The sequence below is a fragment of the Choloepus didactylus genome, chromosome 6 (assembly GCF_015220235.1).
Source record: "Choloepus didactylus isolate mChoDid1 chromosome 6, mChoDid1.pri, whole genome shotgun sequence".
Taxonomy (NCBI): domain Eukaryota; kingdom Metazoa; phylum Chordata; class Mammalia; order Pilosa; family Megalonychidae; genus Choloepus; species Choloepus didactylus.
Window position 1 is genome coordinate 139,431,508 of NC_051312.1, and position 6,000 is coordinate 139,437,507.

General features: G+C 35.2%; 1 pseudogene; it reads left to right on the forward strand.

Annotated features, from left to right (window-relative positions):
• The first annotated feature begins 5,492 nt into the window (after positions 1 to 5,492).
• LOC119538944 lies at positions 5,493 to 5,684 on the forward strand (annotated as a pseudogene).
• Positions 5,685 to 6,000: the final 316 nt, after the last annotated feature.

Sequence of the window (6,000 nt, forward strand, 5' to 3'; positions counted from 1 at the left end):
GATATACAAGTATAATTGAGAGCATGGTTTTGCATAATGTAGGCTCTCAGTTTGTTAGATGCAGTATAACCTTTAGACCCAGGCCAGGAGGCCACTTGCCAAGGACCATCCTCTAACCATCCCCTTTGCCCTGGGCAAGGCATTAGAGGGCCAAGGTGATGTGCCCATCAGGACCTCAGTATCCCCTCCCTTCCTTACCATGCTTTATATGTTCAGGACCCAGTGATTCCTGCCCAAATGATTCTAGACCCTCTTCTAGGGTAGGGTCTTCCTCAGGTCTGCATTTCTGAGGATGGACTTGACATAAGGCATAGCCAAGAGGTGACTGCTGTTTTCTGGGGGATGGAGCAGGAGAGAAAGATTGAATGCACAAGCTGGGTGCACACACACATACATTGGATGCCCCCCTGCCCCATGGTGCAGGAAAGAGCCAGGGGTGAAGAGAAAAGTAAGCATAAGGGGGCTGGCTGCCTCTTACTGCTCTGTTGCTTTCCAGAGCAGAACTCTGAGGTGATCAAGAATTCAAAACTCAAACCAGGCCATATAAACGTGTATGCATCAAGTTGACAAGAATATATTGTATTTAGCAGTTTATGAGCTTGAGCTATAACTTTAAATATTTAGACATTGATGTGAACCTACATTTATACTCTTGCCATGGACCCTGGTTAGATGATTGACAGACTGACTGAATGAATGATACCCTGAACTACCTTTGCATGGGTTAATAACTCATTAATTAGTACAATTGATTTGTATGACTCAGTACAGAAACGGAGAAGCAAGACCTACACTCTGGATGGGTGGTGTGACGTAAAGGGTGGTAGGCACAGAGCACACCCCAAATACTTCCCTTGTGGCCTGTCACCAATGTCAAAAGTATACCATGCATTCATTCATTTATTGGTTCATTCAACAAAAATATATTGATTTCCTAGTATGTGTCACATGTATTTAGGGTTTTCAGTTAGAAAGATCAATAAGATGCAGTCTCTGCTTTTAAGCTCTTATAAGCTGGTGGGAGTGGCAAATGCTTACAGTGAAGAATGACACCACATGAGGATAGTATTTTAAGCTGCTACCTGTTGTTCATACATCAGTTTGAAACAGTAGCCACTAGGCTTATAAATTGCAGGGATACCTAGGCAGGGGTGGGGGTGGGGATTTGGAGCATGTCTTACAGGACAATTTATTGCAAGCTGGCTTTGTTTAAGTGAAGTTTGTAGGATTTATTTAACCCAGAAATTCCGTGCTTCCTGGGTTGAGGAAGTTGTGCACGAAGAAAATGGAATTCACTTGGCAGATGCGTTAGGGAAGACCTTTCTATGACATGCTGCTTTCTTAAAGAAGTGGCCAACAATTAGAATGGATACCTGAGATAAGTAAACAAGTGAAGGCAGTGAGTTCAAGGTGATGAGAAATGAAGGCTGGGTACAGGGGAGACTGAGCACGGAACAGCAGGGATCTGCTGGAGATTTTAGCAGAGGAATTTCACCTGGACAGGTGGAGAGACAGGCGGGAAGCAAAGCAGGTGGGACAGAACATTGATCATTTCCCAGTTTTGTACCAGACAGTGTTGTCCATAAAGGAAGTAAGAGCATTCCATTGGCAGAAGTTTGCTTTAGGATATATCAGTGTAAAGAAACGAGGCTTAGTTATTTCATTAAAAATTGAGGCTTCAGAAACTCATGTGTCATTAAAACAATCCTATGGGGGAATGGGCCAAGTTTCTTTTGGAAAGAAAAGTTAAGGCGAAGAATCAGAAGTCTTGGGTCCTAGCCTGAGAGCACTACTGATTAGCAGGTTTGTCAGGAAGCCGGTCACCTATTTACTGTGTTTCTCAGCTACCCCGGCTGTAAAATGGAACAATCAGAGCTGTGCTATGTATTGCACGAGGTCAATGTGAAGAGAGAGTGAGGACTGCAATTTGCTCATTTTTATAATTTTGGTTTTTAATTACACAAGTAATAAATGAATCCTGTTCTACCAAAAAATAAAATAAAATAAAAATAAAAAAATGAAGTAAAATAAAATAAAATAAAATAAAATAAAATGTCATGGAGCACACATAGTAAAAAATGAAAATTCCCCAGCTCATCCTCATTCTAATGCCACTTGCCTTACTAGAGGAAACCACTCAACAATTCTGTGTCCTTCAGAAAAGTTCTAGGTATTTACATCATATATGTACTTATGCAAAGCTACAACTTTTAAAAACAAAGGGGATTAAACACATTTTATACAATTTCTCATAACGTACTATTATTTACTTAAAATTTCCCTTAATAATGAGAATTTAGTTTACATGTTTTCCATTAGCAAATAGTGCTGCATTTAACATCCTAGTGTATTCATTTTTGTTCCTATTTCTTAGGATTTCTGTTTGTTAGATGCTTGAAGTGGAATTTCTGGGTCAAAGGCTATGCTTATTTAAATTTTAAATAGGAACTGCCAAATTACTTTCCAAAAGGCAGTACTAGTTTGCATTTGAATGATATGTGATTATCCAATTCAGCACACTTTTTCAACAATAGCTGTTATCAGCCACTTTAAAAAGTTTTAACTTACTGATAGGTAAAAATTTAATATATTATTGTTTTAGTTAAGCCATAACATTCTGGACTAGTTTTTTATTTGAGAGTCTTTTCCTATGTTTATTTGGGTATTTATATTCAGTTCTTCTGGGAATTATCCTTATATGGAGGTGTACATTGTGGATATTTCTATTAGGCTGCCTGTCCTTATTGATTTGCAGGCGGCCTTCATTTTTTTATAGATACTAATCATGTGTTTATGTGTATCATATTTCCTCCCAAATTTATAACTTCCTTTTATTCTTTGTTCATAGTGTTATGACTTAACCAAGTTTAAATTGTATAAAGCCTTTCCTGTGTGCCATTTTCTTGATGACTTCTGGCTTTTATGTCTTGCTTAGAAAGACTTTCCTACTCCAAGATCATGAAGTCTCCTATATTTTACTCTAGAAAAGTTTAAATTTGTCATTATTTTATTTAAAGAAATAGCTTCTTTTTATTGTTATTATTATGTTCATAGTTTTCTTTTGAGGAAGATGTGGGGTGGGGAATTTGCAGCATGAAGAAATTAAGCATTATTTTTTCCTAACAAAAATAGATTTGTCAGAAACTCTTTTCTCAATAGTCTATATTCTGTCCACTATTGCAAAATTCTACCATTTATCATATTTTAAATTCCTAAATATAGTGCATGTGTGTTTATGTATGTATGTTTCTAAACTTTCTATTCTGTTCCGTTTATCCATATATGCTTTTCACTGATATGACACTGATCACTTTAATTTCTCTAGATATATTGAACTTTTAGATACTTGGCAATGAAAGATCCCCATCAAATGAAAAAAAAATTCTTGACTTTTGGCATATTTCATTTTTAGAAGTATTTATAAATATTCTGTCAGAAGTCTTAAAAATACTGTTGGTATTTTGGCTAATATTACACTGAAATATTAAATTGCATTGCACACAATTGAAACTTTTAACATGTCGGGGCTTCCTGTTCTCTAACATGGCATTTGTTTAAGTTAAGTCAATATTTAGGTCAGTATATTTTTAGATTTTTTCACAAAGGTCTTGGACATTTCTTGTAAGGTTTACTTCTGGGCAGTTTATAGTATCTGATGCTATTTTACATGGTCATAGATCTCTTTTTCTTAATTTTTCTAAAACACTTTCTGGATGACAGGAAAGCCATTTGGTAACAGTGTATAATTATTTTAAAACTGCTGAATTTGAGTTTCCAATATTTTATATAGGATTTTATACCTATGGTCACACTGAAATTGGCTTACTGTTTTCTCTTTATTGGATATGTGGTAAATTTGTCTGATTGTGGAATTAGGATTATATTGGCATTATCCAAAGAATATGGATGGTTGACATCATTATCTCTGCTAATTAACAGCTAATATAACTTTTATTTATTCAACAAATATTTATTGAGTCCCTGTCCTATTATGTGGCAGAAATAGTTTTAGTTTCTAGAGATACAACAGTATAGAAATAGTTGACCTCCTGTTATTTTGTTAGATCTTACCCATGAAATATTTTAAAGGGTGAATCTTTGAATGGTTTTTTAATTTTCTTTGCTATTATTTGCACAATCATGTTTTCCACATTTAAAAAAGTCTATACTAGTTAATTTATATTTTCCATTTCATTAGATTTTAAAATTTTTGTAAATTCTATATGATTTTTGTAAAATACTAATCTTTTTATAGCTTGTTACTTTGATAGCTCCTATTACTGTGTATGTGTGTGTGTGTTGTCTTGCTCAAACTTAGCATATATTTGTCTCTATGTCATTATTTTATTTAAAGAAATAGCTTCTTTTCTTTTTTTTTTTAAAATTATGTTCATAGTTTTCTTTTGACAGAGATGTGGGTGGGGAGGTATTCTAATTTTCTTGACTCTGTACACCTCCCCTTTTATGGTTTCTTTCTGTTTAGGGAAATGTAACTTCTTTTATCTATTTATTAGTTCAAGCTGATTAATTCTGTCTTTCAAATTCTCTATAGCTATACTTATTTTTTGTTTACCTGATTTGACAATTTTGACACCTGGATTTTTCATTTTATTTTTTCATTCTGAGTCTAATATGTTTTATTTCATATATTCCGAAGCTATATTGTTAGGTCCATCAAACCCCATGACTGTTACTTCTTCTTGTTAGATTGATAAAAGTAACAATATGCTATTGATAGAAAGCAATGCTAGTAATCCTGTTCAATCTGTTCTTAACATTATCAAAATAGCTTCTTCTGGGAGCATTTTTCTTGCTTAAATTATCCTGTCATTTAATTAGTTTATTTAATTTACATTCCATTTTTGTTCATCACTTTTACTTAAATGGATGTCTATTTAAGTTATGGGAAACTTGTCTTTCAATGTCAACTCATGCTGTTTATCAGGAAAGAGGATATTAGCTTTAATAGATGGACTGACTCATTTTTCCTTAACATTTCTTGCTCAACAAAAAGAATCCTACAGAGCTTAAAAGATTAATAAGCATATTCTGAACAACTTTTTGCCAATAAATTTGGCAATTTAGATGAAATGGGCAAACTCCTTGGAAAATATAACTTACAAAAACTAATACAAAAAGCAATCTTGATTTATTGATCATAACAGAGTCAAACGTGGGTGGGGTGAGTATTCTAGCCTCCCTGGAGGTTATAAAATTCAAATGCTTAAGAAACCTCCCTCACCAGCTGAAAAGGAAGCTCTGCATGTGATTGACTGTTTGGAAAGAATATGTTAATTGCACACACTATTGCTTTGAAGAGTTTCTGGGACATATACAAGTGAAAGCAGTGTTTTGAACATTGCACTTGACAGAGTCATTATGAAGTACCTATTATGGAATGTGTTTTAAAAGGCAAGAGGCCTGAGAAAAAGTCTCTGTCAGTGTAATGTATGTGGTTTCCATAACACAGCAGAGGTTGTAGGAGTGTGTTTAAGGCTGTAGTTTTCATGGTTCATTACCAAGTATGTTGTTACTGCTTAGCATGGGGGAGAGATGGAATGTTCTCTCCTGTGTGTGAAGCTGGCTCTTGGTGTTGCTTCACTGCGACTGCGTTTAGCCTTTGGTAGTCATTATTCTTTCTCATATGGGGTGAATGCAGGGAGGAAGACTCTGGTCTGAGTGCTCACCTTCATACTTTAGTTTCTTAAGAGCAATGCCTTTAGGTAGACTTCTCCACACTTCTATTCCTTAAATAGCCCAGTTAGCTTCATATACAAACTAAGTTTATAATTACAGTCCTCCCTCCACTCCCTTGTTTCTAACTAAAAGCTTTCCTTTACCACTGCAAATACAGTCTAGGGGTCCTTGGTTGTCAGACAGACTTACTGAATCAACCATATGTTTGGGTTTTACTTCCCAGTTTGGCATTTTTGGGGATGCTTAGCAATCTGGATTTCCTGAAGTGGTATCTCCTTTTCAGGACTGACCTAGACTGTTGAT